Source organism: Camelina sativa, chromosome 2, assembly GCF_030686135.1.
Source record: "Camelina sativa cultivar CO46 ecotype springtype chromosome 2, ASM3068613v1".
Taxonomy (NCBI): Eukaryota; Viridiplantae; Streptophyta; class Magnoliopsida; order Brassicales; family Brassicaceae; genus Camelina; species Camelina sativa.
Window position 1 is genome coordinate 20,804,639 of NC_141881.1, and position 17,524 is coordinate 20,822,162.

Here is a 17,524-nt window from a genome sequence, read left to right on the forward strand (position 1 = left end):
TTCATCTATATGGATGAGAATTTGGCATTTGAAACACCGCTTGTGGACCCTCTCATAATAGAAATTCACCGAAGTCGAAGATCCACCCGGAAGATTAACAACCTTAGATCTCCTTAGCGGCTTTGAGACATCAAATCTCACCTTGACCCGAACAAAGTCCTTGTTCTGTGACTGCGTGGGAACGAACACCACCTTAAGAACCTGTCCCACCAATTCACCAAGCAAGGTGATAGCTTCCTTAGTATAATAGTTGATTGGGATATTCTTTATCTGTACCCAGAGGGTAACGAACTGCAGAGAGTCGGGAGAAGGATGTTCCGACCATCTTTCCATCACCAAGCCCCATTAGTCATAAGTCTGAAAACCTTTTTCCAAGACCTCTATCAAGTCGTGTTCATACCTGAAGATGAACTAGAAACGTTCCTTGGAAAGAGCCACCCCTCTAACTCTTCCTATCTTTTGCCACTTCCTTGGCATATTGAAGATTAAGCTCGACATACTCTGACACTTCGGATTCAGCAGACGCCCCACCAAACTCAAGGCGTTCTGCTCTCCAGAACTGAACTGCGGTAAATCCGGCATATCAAACGGTAAATCATCTTCCTCCAGAGACATCGCCGTCATCGCTTTATCCATAGCCGACGACATGGTGACTTACGGATCTAAACTGCTCTTCTTCTAGAACCCAGAGAGAAAAAACGATTAACTTCTACTCCAAAATACGACCGAATTACGAGAAACCCAAATCTCAGATCTGATATCTTCTTGGAATTGATAAGAACAAACCCTAGCCACCGACAAAAGAACTTGAAAGACTGACTAAAACGATGAAATCGGTTAGATTCACACTAAGGGAAAGTGTTTTTCCGATCAAATCTCTATTTTCTATAGAGGAGATACTCTATCCGAAAAAGAGGATTCTAAGCCCAAAAGAGGGTATCTTGTTTGATTTTTCAACGACACTTTACAGATTCATTCCTACAGGTTTGGCAAGTTAATATAAATTCTAACAGAACCAAACTTATAAATGTTAGTATCCTTATAGGTCGAATAAATGTGTTTTACCTGCCATTCAATAGCGTGAAGACAACTTCATTACAATCATTGCCACTTCTATGTCTTCTTTTGTCCTCCACATCTATTATTCATCCGCAAACATCTAATTCAGCAAAAAGACCGAAAGATTATTTATATGAGAAGAAATTGATGAAAATTACATTACATGTAGAATTATGGGTTATAATTTATTTACATTTAGAATTATGGGAATTACAATTATAATTTATTGTATTTGAATAAAGTTGAATGGTGGAATATAGTTAATGCATAATTTATTTTATTTTCAGTTATAATTTTATTTTAAAGTGTGAGCTAAATATATATTGTTAATTGTGTCTTTAAATAAATTAATTATTTTCAAATTGTAATTTAAAAAAATTATATTGCCAAGTAGACCAATAAAGAGAGAGAGTGAAACCTTACTTTTATGTACTCTCTCTCTCTTTCACAAAAAGTGTCATTTTGACACATTTCACATAAATTTATTAAAATTTGAATTATACATATTTGCCCTTATTTAATAAATGATTAATGATCTAAATTCAATGAAAATAGTTTTGAGTTTAGTTGTAAAAAAGAAAATTTAGCATTAAAACATTCATTAGAATTTTTTTTTGTCTTTTCTGATTTTCTAATTTTAATATATTAAATATAAGGGGCATTCTCAAAAATGCCCATTTTTCCATACCTCTTTTTAAAAATACCCATTCATATTGACCATTTTTAAAACTACCCCTTTTTATATACAAAATGACCAAAAATCGAAAATATTTTCCCGCCAAAAATAAAAAAGTTTCCCGCCAAAATTTTTTTTTTCCCGCCAAAATCGAAAATTTTTCCCGTCAAATTTTTTTTTTCCCGCCAAAAATATTGAAATTTATACCTTATAAAAACATTGTAAACGTTTTTAAAAACCTTTTAAAAGCGTTTACAATGTGTTTTAAAAACCTTTTAAAAATCTTGTAAACGCTTTTAAAAACCTTTTAAAAGTGTTTACAATGTGTTTAAAAACCTTTTAAAAACCTTGTATACGCTTTTAAAAACCTTGTAAATGCTTTTAAAAAGCTTTTAAAAGCGTTTACAAGGTGTTTAAAAACCTTTTAAAACCTGTTTAAAAACCTTATAAAAACCTTATAAAAACTTTTACAAGGTTTTTAAAAACATTGTAAAAGCGTCTACAAGGTGTTTAAAAACCTTTTAAAAATATTTTTAAAAACTATTTGAAAACTTTTTAAAAACCTTTAAAAACCTTGTAAAAGCGTTTACAAGGTGTTTAAAAAACATTTTAAAACTTTTTAAAAAATCTTGTAAAAACCTTTACAAGGTGTTTAATTTATAAGGTGGAAACCTTATAAAACCTTTTAAAAACCTTAAATTTTTTTTGGCGGAAAAATTTTTTGTCGAAATTTTTTATCAAATTTTTTGGCGGGAAATTTTTTTCGAAATATTTTTGGCAGGAAAATATGTCGAAATATTTTTTTGGCGGAAAAATTTTGTTTTTCTTTTTATTGATTAAAATATTTTTTATCTAAGGGTAAAATGGTTATTAAAAATTAAAAGAGGGCATTAATAAAAATGGCCAAAAAAGAGAGTATTTTTGAGAAAGGATATATCAAAAAAGATATTTTTAACAAGATATATACGTTACGTGGAAGTCGTTCAATGTGAAGTCACGACGAAGGAGTTCGCCTCGAACAAGCTCGTGCCATATCATTGAGCTGTGGAACGTTCTAGTGGCCTCAAGGAGATCCTTACCGGTGCTTTTGTCCGTGTAAGCGTGCATCAGTGTTATATGCCACTCTCCTCCACCACCCTCATCACAATAAATAATCCTGATCACATGTGCTACCAACAGTTAACACCTTTAAAAATGAAAAACAGTTAACACAATAAAAAAAACAATTACCAAACTCAATCACTTTTCATCACTAAGATAAGTGTGACATTACTACATCAACATTCTCTTCATCTTCACTATGTGCCTTATTGAAATGTTTTGCAACAAAATTTGTTTATCAATAAATTTTTGAGTTTATAGAGTTTAGTATTTATGATTCCGTTGTGATTTCTCCAAACTAATTTTTTTTTGATTTCTTGGGAGATCCTACGGGAAAAGAAGGAAAGAAGTCAAAATAAGAGAGTCAGAGCCGAAGAAGAAGATCACAAATGAGATCTTGAGCTTGAAGCTTACTCTCCAGAATCGAAAGATCTCCATTCACAAGGACTCGATTCTATGTCCAAACATCACATGCCGCGGCCCTTTACAAGAGTGAATACCGAAATAGACAATTCCAGATGCAAAGAACTACCCTTTAGTAAATAAATCCCAGGGAAAGTCTATTTATGTTCAAATCAATATGAAAGGTCATCCGTCTCATTCTAAGCGCAAAATTCGTCATGCCACCCCAGCAATTCCAAGAATTAATGCAAGCAAAGCATAGGAGTGTGATTTGTCGATTGAAGGAAGTAGCCTTTCGTCGCCCTACCAAACGCAGACGAAGGAAGTAGCATCTAATCTAAGGAAGATGAAGACTGATTTTCGATCATTTTTAAGAATGTTTTAAGGAATTGAGCAAGTTACATCTTAAATATTTTAATGATAATTTATTACTGTTTTTAAATACCAAGCAGTATATAATAAAGTAAATTAGGTGTTATCCGATAAATTGTTTGACAAGATAAAAATAAACCTTTTCAATAACCTATCATATGATATCAGATAGTGTAGTAACCACAAATAATAATAAATAATTATTGTAGATTGCTCAAGAAAGTATGTTTCGATTCAATTGTAACTTTGAAAAGTACGAGCAATTTGTCATATAAAGCTATACATCAATTTGGCATTTAGAATAAGGCTATAATAAATATCACTAAGAAGAAAAAGTCAACTCATCAAAATCCTCAGGTTAGATCAACAACTGGTCAAGTTAGCTAAAAGAAAAGATAAAAGTAAAAACATTTTAAAATATAATTTTTTTTAAATTAAACTTAAAATTCAACACATTTACTCATATACATAAACTTATACTTTAAATTCTCTATTTACTACTAAATTGTATCTGAAATTACATAAATTGTGAACTGACTATTGTTTTCCTCCATTCATTTTCAATTAAACATACTATCAATTATAATTGTAACTTCTCTAATTAAATTATTTTAGAAATATAACTTCTATCACTTCAAATCCTGTAAATAACCATTCTCACATCCTCCTCCACCATATCTCAAATTCTATATATTTTCTTTGTTTTGCTTATGTCTTTTGTATGGGTTGAAAACTCATTGTAAATGTTTTTTTTTTAATTTTTACAACTCATCATAAGTGTTTAATTATATATTTGGTTGGATATCTTTTTGTTTATGTATTGCTTCCTTCCTTCTTTGTTTTCTTATTATTTTCAATTTTAAATTAATATGTATAATAAAAATTTGATGGCTATACAAAAAAAATTGTCATGCAGATTCAAAAAGATATTAATTTTGATCATTGCACAATAAGATAATCAAGCTAAAGAAATCATCTTTATTCTTTATCTAGATGTTTGATTATTTCTTACACAATTATTTTATTTGTAAAAGTATACAATGTTTTAATGAAATAAACTATTGTAATTACAATTAAATTAATTTTTTTAATTCTCTCTTACCTCCAAAAAAGTTGTAATACATTTTTTTAGTAGACCCATCATTATAATTAGTTCTTGTGATCCAACATATAATTCTATAAAGATCATTCTTATGTTTATTTTATTCAAGTTTTGTAATTTAAGGATTTTTCTATATAAAAAGAGATTTGATATTCCATTTCCAATCCAGTTGTACTACAAAGAGAAAATCATTAGAATTAAACCTAGTAATATAATTTATTAGAATATAAAAGAAATTAAAGATAAAATTAATCTTTGGAATTTTTTTTAAAGCTTCTGATTGCACTTCATATGATTTTATATGAAATATATATAATTTGTTACATACAAAATAATTTGAATTTTAATTATTTAACTATTTAGTTTATGTATTAGTTTATATGAACAACTTAAACTGAATTTTTGAAATCATAGTAAATATTCATCTTTATTATTTACAATATATTTGTTTTACCTCGAATGATCAAAAATACCAAATAAAACTAGGGGCATTTGCACAAATACCCTTTTTTACTATACTTTTTTGCAAAAAACCCTTTTTTGTTGTTTATTTTCAATAATACTCTTTTAATATACAATATAACTAAATTTCAAACTCTAAACTTCAAATACTAAACTCTACCCACTCAAAACTTTATCCTAAATATAAAATAGAGAATCGAAACCTAAAAAATAAAATTCTAGAAATTAATTTAACACATTGTAATTGTGTAAAAGAGGACAAAAATGAAAATGACCAAAAAAGTGGTTTTTTTTTTTGAAATGTGTAATTCACTAATCAAACTGGTGAATATTTATGTACAAATAAAATGACTAAAGCATAGCCAAAACATTTTAACGAAGGTGTGGTGACTCTTGGAGAAAACCAAAGAAAACAGAGTAGTATATAAGCTTTTTGGTGGATATGGGAACAACAATGAGTTATGCTTTTTATGTAAAAAGTGGTATTTTTGAAAAAGGATATCAACAAAATGGTATATCTAACATTTTTTCATAGAAGGACCAATTATACAAGGTGAACAATTAAAAAATAAAAAATTCGAGAAATATGTATGTATAGTTGTATTAAAATACGATATATAATTTGATATTGTAATGATTTGAATAAAGAAAAGTTTATAATTGAATTTAGAAAATTTCTATGTTATATATTTAAATATATATAGAATTTTAAAAATACATCTTTTCTAATACCATTTTGAAAAATACGCTTTTTAAAAACTTTATTAAAAATACCATTAAGAACTGAAATATGTGTAATCTTATAAAACTATACATAAACTTCATATATATATATGTGTGTGTGTAAAATTATATATATACTTTATAAATACCTTTTAAAAACTTTTAAAAACTTTATAAATATTTGGATGGAGTCTCTAAGTAGTAGCCTTGAGATGGATCCGGATATCCAGGGTTTTTCCAAATCCGGATCCGGATCCGCCAGTTATCTACTTTACATATCCGTATCCGATCCGTTGGCAAAGAATATCCACCCACCGGATATCCGACTAAAATCCCTGTTACAATGTAGTATATTATTGACTTATCGTTGTTATGTACAGTAAAATATCTTTAAATTAATACTTGCTATAAATTAATAACTTTTTCTGGTCCCGAGTTGGGTCGGTGTAAAAAATGACACAATTCGATATGTAAAAATATGGTCCCAGAAATATCATAAATTAATAATGATATAAATTAAATATATACTAGCACTAGAATTTAACCCGTGGTACACCACGAGATAATAGTTTATTTTTACATATAATAATATTTTAAAAATTATAGTCTACTAACTTTGTATTAAAATTTTTAAAAAAATAGAATTTAGTATCTTATAGATTTAACATGTTTAACAAACTTGATTATTTAGTATTAGAATTATAAATTATAGTTAGAGCTTTTAAAGGAGATTAACAATTCCATTTCACTTATTTTACAACAAATAGAATATTAATACTAACCCTCTCACTCTGCTAGCTATTATATTTTTTTTATTAAGATAAATTATTATGTCATATTTACATATATACTGTACACTTTTATAAATTAAAAATTTCTAATTACATCATAATAAAATATATCTTTTCAAATCTGTAAAATTAGAATATTTATGTATTATGTTTATAAAGGTTAAATATAAAATTTAGAAGTAATTTTTTTAAAGAAAATCCATATCTTATTTGTTAGATGAGAGGTGAAATAAAATAATTAACTACTAATTAATATACTTTTAAGATCTTGGTATTGAATTGTAAGATTTAATACGCTGGTTTATGTTGTTTTATATAAAGTTGGGTGAGAGATTGTTGCTGTGACATACACAGCTACAAAAGTCCTTTGCAAAAAGAAAAAAAAAACTTTTTTCATCGCTCCCAGACACGACTATCGAGGAGACTTTCCCATCTAAGTTTTCCGGCGCCGGTGAGGCTTCTGCTCGCCAGCGTCAGGATCTGCTCGTCCTCTCTCCTGCTCGACAATTTCTTGTTCTCTTTAGTCCGATCTTTTTTAAGCTTCTTCCCCATTTGTTTCCCCTTTTTAACTCTTTTCAAAACCCAATAAAATTTATCCCCGATCTACACCAAGACCACCGTATCCTCCCACTGATCTATCACTTACAGAAGAGTATCTCTTCGCAAATCTCAGGGAACATAGTTAACCACCTCTTACTTTGGCAATCTCTTATGAAACTAGGATTTTCCCCAGTGGACCTAGATTTCTTCGTCAACTCAAACCGAGACACCGGCTGCTTCTACCGACCTCTCACTCACCGGAGTTGCTTTCTCCACCATCTTTGGACAGCCATCTTTGCTTCTTTCTATCTCAATAATCGGTTCAACAACTAGGATTTTCCCTAGTGGACCTAGTCAACAATGACGAATCTTGCCACGGCCATTGCAGATTCCCGCTGATCTATCACTCTTTGGAGATTTCCCCTGCATCGCAGACCTCTCCACAAACAACGGGCGGCCGTCAGTACCACCATCCTTTGCGGCTTCTTCTTGGGAACCTAGGGTTTTCCCTAGTGGACCTAGGTCCCAAATTAGGCCCATTAGTGCAAAAACGATCCAAGCCCACTTATTCTTCTCAAGTTGGTGTAATTAGCAAGCCCAAGTCCACCTCTTCATCGTCCATGTCTAACCATCGCCAAGCCCTGTGCCGCGTACCTCTACTCAATGGTCGAAGACTCCATTGGAGTAAGGTAACAATAGTGCTGCTTTGGTTAGACATATATCTTACTTGGAATCTGGCTTTAGCTATCTTTAGGTTTTTGAGGTTTGGTTATCAAGATATACGGATCTTTGGTCTCTGTTCTTTGATATGCTCTAGCAAAAGCGGTATTATTGATCTTGAACGCCTTATGTTCAATGACGAATACCAGTTAAGCTGGTCACATGATGATTCCAAGCATCTTCTCCTAGCAACCCCCTTCATAAGGATCCCATACCAAATAGTATCTATTGCGTTTTCCCGAAGTGATCCAACCCTTATGCTTTGGGAATCAAAGCAACCCTTAACCGACTACATAACCATAGTTACCGGAATCTTCGCTGACCTATTACTGCGGGTTATCACCCTGGTGGATATCGATGATTTGACTCCTTTTTCAACGTCACAGAGTCAGATGACCGTGACCACTCAACTGTCCTTTGAAGCTCTCGAGGATGGCCTGTCATTGTACCTTGATCTCACATGTGCCATTAGACTTCCAAGCTCTTGGTTCATAGCTCTCTTGGATCCTACAATTGATGTTTTCTTCTTTTCATCTCTTGGCATTGGGGAATGCCTCTTGTATTGTTCTTGTTTTGTTTCAAACTTTGGCTCTTGCTCATTCTCTGCACTTGTAACGACTTTAAATTTTGATTGAATGAAGCAAAGGGTTTTGACAAAAAAAAAAAAAAATATATATATATATAAAGTTGGGTTTTGAAAGTTAGCCATTAACAAAATTTTGACATGTGTCAAGTTATCAATCTCAGATTTTGACATGTGTAAAAGTTAAGATTTAATAGGAGGAATTTGATTACAACAAAAATAAAATATTTTGTTTAAAAAATATTAATAATGTAAAAAGATAATTATCAAAAATTACAAAATTTATATAAAAAATACAAAGTTTTATTAAATAATTATAAGAAGATTATATATATAAATATATTTCATAAAATTCTAATTGTAATATTATTTACTTATTTTTAATTTTAAGTTACTAATTCTACAAAAATATAGAAAAAGAGATTAAGGAAAATTTACAGTTAATTTTTAATTCTAAATTTTGTAAATACTCACTTCGATATGAACGTAGATAGTCTCATATTTAAATAATTTATTCAAAACACTGCTTTCAATTTTGTTTAATTAGGAAATTTTTTTTAAATGAGAAGATAATTTTTTTTTATATTTTTTTTAACCAAAATTTTCTCATACTTTCTCCCTTTTCAGTTGGAAATAGGTAAGATTAATATCTTGATAAAAAAAAGAAAGAATTACTGAAATGTTATCCAAAAGTTGGTTTATTATCCAAATCTATAAATCTTTTGAAAATTACTAGAATGTTTAGTGTCCTGGGTGTAATTACAATTTACCCCTTGGGTTTTGTTTTTCGAATTGGAGTAAAAAATTAAAAAAAAAAATACACATCAGCAAATTAAAATACACATCAGATATGATTTAACACGTCATTAAGCAGTTTTTTTAGATCCACATTTTTGTTTTCTCTTGTTTACATCGAGAGGGAAAGTGAATAGTTTTAACTGTTCAAACCGCGAAAAAAAAATTATCGAAACTCTCGTCTCTCATCGCCGGCGATACTATCATTGTCCACTCTTTTGCCGTCAATCTCCCGCCATCATCTCTCGCCGTCATCTCTCGCCGTCTTTCTTCGTCGTTGCACTCTCTTTCTTCAATTGGCTCTCTCTCTCTCTCTTTGTCTTCTTCGTCTTCGTCTATCCGGTATGTGTCGACTGTTTAATTTCGAGTTTTCCGGCTGAATGTGGGTTTTTTCGATGATTTACGGCTGATTGTCGCCGTTGTTAATGACGGCTGGCTGATTTGTTAGATTTATTCGATTCGATGGCTGATTTACTTTTTGTTTTATGTTGCGGCTCAGTTATTTTAGGGTTTACGACTGATTTGTTAGATTTATTCGATTCGATGGCTGATTTACTTTTTGTTTTATGTTGCGGTTCAGTTATTTTAGGGTTTACGGCTGATTTGTTAGATTTATTCAATTCGATGGCTGATTTACTGTTTGTTTTATTTTGCGACTGAGTTACGGCTGAGTTGTGACTGATATATTTTGTGCTTTAGATCTGAGTTATGTGTTTGTGGCTGAGTTATGTTATGCTCTATGTATGAGTTTGTTTTATATTATAGCTGAGTTTGTTTTATGTTATGGCTGATTTATGTTATGATTTACTTATGAACTATAACAGATGTCGATGGTGATTATTTCTGAAGAACAAGCAAGAGATTACCCCCCAAGACTACACGCTAAAATAGAGTCTAGAGATATAAACACAAATTTCAGGATGAAAGAATTCCCTCATATTAGGGAATCAATAGGACTGGATGCGTGGGATGAAACGAAGAAAGTACCTATTGGAATAATCTCTAAGCTAGTTGATAGCCAATTCGTCTGGTCTGGTAAGGTTGTTCATTTCCTACTATGTAACCAGTTAAGGGTACATAAGAAGGAGCTTTGGTTTGTGGTCGGCGGTCAACCTATCAGGTTTGGGTTGAATGAGTTTCATTATCTGACGGGGTTAAACATAGACCCAATGCCTACTGAACGGTTTGAACTTGAAGAGGAACACAAAGATTTCTTCAGACTTTTGAAAGTGCCTGGTGGGGCAGGTCCAACGCTACTTGAACTCAGGGAAGCATTAAAGTGTGCCGGGGATGGGTTAACCTTGATCATCGTAAATGGTTGGGGCTGTTGCTTATTCAACACATTGGACTTTATGGTTTGCATCATAACTCTAGAATTCCATATGAAAGTGCGAAAAGAGTTTTTGATGATGAAGCAATGAAGACGTATCCGTGGGGTCGGTCAGCATTTGAAGCTCTTGTTGATTCCATAAAGATGTTGAACCCTATGGGAAAGTCGTACACTCTTAGTGGGTTTACACCCGTGTTACAGGTTTGGGCGTATGAGTCCATCAAATGCTTTTGAGAACGGTTTGGGAATGCATCAGCTGAAGATGGTGGCATACCGATGCTTCAATGGGGTGGAAACCGTACACGTTCATCGCCGGAAACTGCAATTGCTGAAGAGATCAAAGCGCTTGGTGAGGTAAGGTTTATATCTGGTTGAGTGATTGTTTAGTAATGGATGAGTTATGATTTAGTTATGGCTGAGTTATTGTTTAGTAACGGCTGAGTTATGTTTTAGTAAAGGCTGATTTATGCTTTAGTGTTGGCTGAGTTATGTTTTAGTAATGGCTGATTTATGCTTTAGTCTTGTCTGAGTTAAAACTTACTGATGGGTTTCATAATCTCTTATGTTACAGCTGCGTGTGATTAATATGGTTATGAAGGAAAATGGCTGCGAGCTATTTCATTCGTGGCCAGAACAAGAAGACGACCCAGCAATCGATCGCCTGATCGAAGACATACATATGAATACGTTTGTTAAAGGTTTTTGGGATGTTAAGGGGAGTGATAAGAAGAAAAAGAAAAAGAAAGCTGAAGCAGTTGTTGAGTCTGAATCTCCTCCCACAAAGAAGCGGAAAGTCCAGAAGATGAAAGTTTCCAACAGTCAGGAAACTAGTGAAGGAGTTGCACAGGGGAGGAAGAAGAAAGGAAAAAAGGTAAGTGAGGAGGAAGATGTTGGGGAAGATGGGTCGGTTAGAACTATCGAAGATGAGTCGGTTAGTACTATCTACGAATTGATCTCTAAGTTATACACAAGTTTTGACACCGTTGATAGGAACATTGAAAATGTATCGGCGAATCTGGAGAAGAAGATGGATGAAAGGATTGAAACCAGGCTTGGATCTTTTGAGACGGACCTCAAACAGATGAAAGAGCTCGTGCTTCCAAAGAGCACGAGTGACCAGACTTTAATTTTGGGTCAGGAACTAAATAACCTGGGACATGGACAGGAACTTCAGACATCAAAAGGTCCACCAAAAGTTCCGGTAATGTCTGATTTATCTTTGTTTTATGGCTGATTTTTCAGAATGTTTAGGCTGAGTTATTATAATTTTAATTGTCTTCGCTATAATAAACAGGAAAAGAACTCTTTGACTTCTCCTAAGAAGTCTCCAGATGCTAAGAAGTCTCCAGCTGCAAAGAAACCAGCTGATACGAAAACATGGCATTCCACGAGGAGAAATGCCAAAGAGTTAGAGGCGTCAGAGAAGGCTAAAGAGTTAGAGGCGGCAGAGAAGGTAATGTCTGATTTATCTTTGTTTTATGGCTGAGGTTTTAGAATGTTTAGGCTGAGTTATCATAATGTCTGATTTATCTTTGTTTTATGGCTGATTTTTCAGAATGTTTAGGCTGAGTTATTATAATTTTAATATACAGGAAAAGAACTATTTGACTTCTCCAGATGCTAAGAAGTCTCCAGCTACTAAGACACCAGCTGATACGAAAACACGGCCTTCCACGAGGAGAAATGTTAAAGAGTTAGAGGCGGCAGAGAAGGCCAAAGAGTTAGAGGCGGCAGAGAAGGCCAAAGAAGTAGCTGCGTTAAAGAAGCCCAAAAAGTAGCTGCGGCAAAGCAGGCCAAAGAAGTAGCTGCGGCTGGAGGTAGAGGTGGAGGTAGAGGTAGAGGTAGGGGTAGAGGTAGAGGTAGAGGTAGGGCGCCTAAAAATCCTACTGCTGCTGTTGTTGCTGCTGGTGTTAAGCCGTTGAAATTTGTAGTACCTGGAGAAGCTGGTTCATAAGCTGGTGAAGAAGCTGGTGCAGAAGATATTACAGACGAGTATTTTGCTGAAGCCAACTCACTTGAACCTGAATCTGAGGATGATGAGGAGGAAAAGATTAGGCTTGATAGAATTAAAGCTTTAAGGCTGGAGAGTGTTAAGCTGTCAGCGGATGGGAGTGCATTAAATACACAACAAGATCATCCAAGCTGGATTTTCCCTAATATTGGAGACAACGGACTGACGTGCATGAGGAAGAACTATTCACCTGGACCTGGAATATATGATCCTCTGGCACCTGTTGATCCGGTCAAGTTGCAGAAACTTTTGGAGTACCTAAAGAAAGTCGAGTATGACCCTTTAGACCCTTTTGCTTAACAAGTTAATAACAGCTTGTTAACATTATATTAACTTGTGATTATTTGTTTGTTAGGAATATCCCGTTAGGCAAAGGCGGAATGGAAATTGAATTCTATAGGGTGCTAATCGCCGAACGAAATGACTGGCCAGTGAGGCCAGAAGAATATGGTAAATATGGGTGGCTTACTGATGAAGTAAGTTTATCTTAATGTCTTAGTTATTGTGTTCGTTGTCTGGCTTATATTACATTATGGCTGCGTTGTTGTTTACTACTCAGTTTTCTGTTGTACAGCACTTGGGCGCATTTATGAGAGTCCTTAGGTGTAGGTACAAACAAGATCCCTTCCCATTCCACAACAAACGCATTGCGTTTATAGACCCGTGGTTCACCAGTGAAATGGTTCACCGTCATTATCCGATGTTCAAGTTCGGACCCAAGTTTTTTACAATGACTGGCAATTGTTATGAAGAATTAGTTAAAGGTTTGATTCCATCAGATGAACAAACTAATTTGAAGTGGATAGAAGATGTGGATCACCTGTATATTGCTCCACAAACTGGAGGCGATCACTGGGTGGCGCTGCACGTGGATCTCAACAGAAGGCATATTGATTGCTATGATAGCATCGTGGGACAAGTAACCGAAAAGAGTGAGCTTAGAATGCTGAATGCTTGTAGGCCGTTTACGCGGATGATTCCAGCAATGATGAACGCGAACGTTCCTCACGAAATTCGTACACCTACTTACAAACAGTTTACCTTCAGGAGGAGGACAGTCTCCAAGGTCCCGCAAAACGTACAGATTGGTGACTGTGGCGTGTACGCTTTAAAGTTTATAGAATGTCTAGTGCTTGGTGTGTCTTTCGATGGAATCTGTGATCAAAACATCCAGGGTATACGTGTTAAAATGGCAGCAGAAATCTTCGATGAGTCACCTGATTTTATGAATCAGTTCACGTAAAAAACATTTGTATTTCTTTTGGTAGGTAGGAATATGTAAAAAAACCTTTGGATTTCTTTTGGCAGGAATTGTACTTGGATATGTAAAAAAACATTTGAATTTCTTTTGGTAGGAATTGTACTTGGATATTGGAAAAATTTGGATTTCTTTTGGTAGGAATTGTACTTGGATAAGAAAGTCCTTTGTTTAGTATCTTTTCAATGTTACAGCTGAGTTATGTACTTCACACGGCTGAGTTATAATTAAATATTAAATAAACATATATGTTATAGCTGAGTTATATATTTCGAACGACTGAGTTATCTACTTCGTACGGATGAGTGAGTTATGGCTGAGTTATGTACTTGGTACGGCTTCGTTTAGTCTTTCGTGCCGTGCCTCGATATTACTAAAAGTGTTGTTGGGGAAGCCCAAACAATAATTCTATGCCTGCTCAGATCCACACGCTTAATCAATTTATAAAGTTAGCTTTTTCACAATATATTATACAAAATAATTAAAAAATTGAACTCAAAATTCGAATAAAAAATCTTAAAATTCCGACAAAGTGACTAAGTGATGGCTGAATTATTGACTTACATGGCTGACTTATAAAATATTCGTAAATTTACATTATTATAACTCAACATTTAAATGTAAAATTGAATTATGAATATTACAATTATTATAACCAATAAAAAGTAATAATTATAGAGAAAGATTGATTTTTACACATTCTCACCAGGAATGTGTAAAACATACAACACATGACGTTTAGGGGTTAGGGTTAGGGTTGGGGTTTAGGGTTTGAGATGTAGGATTCAGATTATTTGATTTTTGGATTTGGTTCTAATGTGTTTTAATGTGTATGGTTTAAGGTGGTAATATGGATATAATAATATTATTACCATTTGAATATCTTTTAAAAAATCAAAAAATCAAAAAAAAATTTGGTTATTTCCGGTTATGGTTCGGTTATATTAATATCTAACAATAAATAACCCAAAATATATTGTAATTAAGTAGATTAGCCTAATATAACCGAAATTAAGCCGAATATATCCGAAATTAATTAAACATACCAATTCAAAAATATCAAATTGGAAAATTTATTTTATCGGTCGGTTCGGTTTAGTCGGTTATTTAGTCATTCTAATTTGAGGGTTGGCTGAGATATCGTTTATGACGGCTGAGTTATAATTAATCATGACTGAGTTATTAAAATAGATTGATAAAACACCACAACATAGAAAGTTCATATCAATTCCAAAAAAAAAAAAAAAACAACGGAGCTTGACTAATCTCACAGATACTTGTTCAAGCTCTCAAACTTCTTCTCCAGCGCGTCATATTTCTTTTCCAAATACAAGATCATTTCTTCTTGAATCTCGATGCGCTTCTTGGATGCATCCAAGTCCTGCTTCATCTCATTCTTCTCCTCCTGAATAACCCTAAACTCTTCGCGCACTGCATCAGTCCACCACTTCCTGAAACCGCAGCCTTGACCGGGACCCTTACAAATAGTACATAATTCATATTAGACTAAAAAAAAAGTCAGAAACAGAACACAAAACTCAAAAATAAGAGTACAAAAAACTTTACATCTGTGATGTCATACGGACAACTGAAATAACGTTCTCCTCTCGTGGTAGGATCATTAGAAGTGGCAACGAGAAGCACCGCACCGCAATTACACCCGACTGGAACGCCCTTGTCTCGCCTCCGGATTTCGCCGCCTCATTTTCATATTTATTTCATTACGATTCAGCTCCTACAGTTCCACAAACACAATATTAAGATAATGCTTTGAGATTTCAGATAGTCCAGAGATCTACCTCAGCTAGTGCTTCAGAAGCAGTTTTCTCATCACCCCTGGAGTTGCCGCCGTAGATATCTCTATTTGCCATCATCTTGACTTGATCTCGATTACTGAAGCAATAAATCACAACAAATCCCTTAATTTATACTAAAACAATATATCGAACGACGTCGTTTGACAGTAATATACTTGAAGGCTAAGTTGTGTTCTTTACACGACTGACTTAGGATAGTCAGTTAAATTAACAACTTTGTTATGGCTGACTTATGCAACAACCATAATAATGGTGTTACGGCTGAGTTATCCGACGGCCATCCTATTAATTTATTATATACCCGCTCGGGAATGCAAAAAGGGTTGTTGGGGAGACGCAAACAATAATTATGTTTCTTGTTATCATCCATACGCTTAATAAAAATATTTTAAACGATTTATTATTAAAAATAAATTCAAAAATTTGAATTCAAATTTTTCATGTATTTTTATTTATTATTAAAAAAGGGGCCAGTAATTTGACTAAGTAGTGGCTGGGTTATTGACTTAAACGGCTGAGTTATGAGATATTTGTAAAATAAGGTTATTATAACTCAAAATTAAAATTTAGAATGGCAAAATGAATATTACTATTATTATAACCAATAAAAATAATAATTATAGACAAAAAGAGTGATTTTTACACATTCTGATCAAAATGTGTCAAACATACCAAAACATGTTGTTTAGGGGTTAGGGTTAGGGTTACAGTTTAGGGTTTAGGGTTAGATGAGATAACATTACTTGTTTTTAATATAACAGTTTGGTTTTGGATATAATGTGTTTGGATTAAGGTGGTAATATGGATATACTAATATGAGTACCATTTTGAAATTAATTTTTTTTAAAATTTTTTAAAATTTTGAAATTTATTTTTGGTTATTTCCGGTTATGGGTCGGTTAGATGAATATCTAACAATAAATAACCCAAAATATAATGTAATTAAGTAGATTAGCATAATATAACCGAAATAAGCCGAATATAAGAAAACTAGGCAAACATACCAATACAAAAATACCAAATTGGGAAAAATTATTTTTTCGGTTTGGTTCGTTTTAGTCGGTTGTTTAATCATTCTAATTTGAGGGTCGGCTGAGATACCGTTTATGACTGCTGAGTTATCTTTCCAGAATCGACAGTTACAATGAGAGGGAAAGTGAACAGTTTTTAAACCGCGAAAAAAAAACTCTCTGTCCCTATCGTCGGTGAAATCTAACCTTAATTCCGCCGGCGATAATCTGTCTTTTTCTACTCTCCCGCCGTCATCTCTCGCCGTCCTCGCTCGATATCCTCATTCGCTCTTTCTTCTCTTCGTCGTCGCTGTCTTGTTCGTTTCCGTCTAAGCCGTCTCGTCTTCGAGTTCCGGTATGTGTCTTCCTATTTATTTTTGAGTTACGGGTGATTGTCGCCGTCTTGGATGGCTGAGTTATCTTATGCTTTACGACTGAGTTATGTATTATGGCGGAGTTATTATATGCATTGCGTTTGCCATATGTTATGGCTGATTTATTTTATGCTTTACTATCAGATGGCTAAAGATATTTCTGAAGAAGAAGCAAGGGATTACCCACCAAGACTTTGGCCACAAATGAAGTCTATTCTACATACTAAACAAATTAACACCAATTTCACGATGTTAGAATTACCTCAGATTAGGGAATCAATAGGACTAGATGTGTGGGAAAAAACGAAGGATGTACCAATTGGAATAATCTCTAAGCTAGTTGATAGCCAACTCGTCTGGTCTGGTAAGGTTGTTCATTTCCTACTATGTAACCAGTT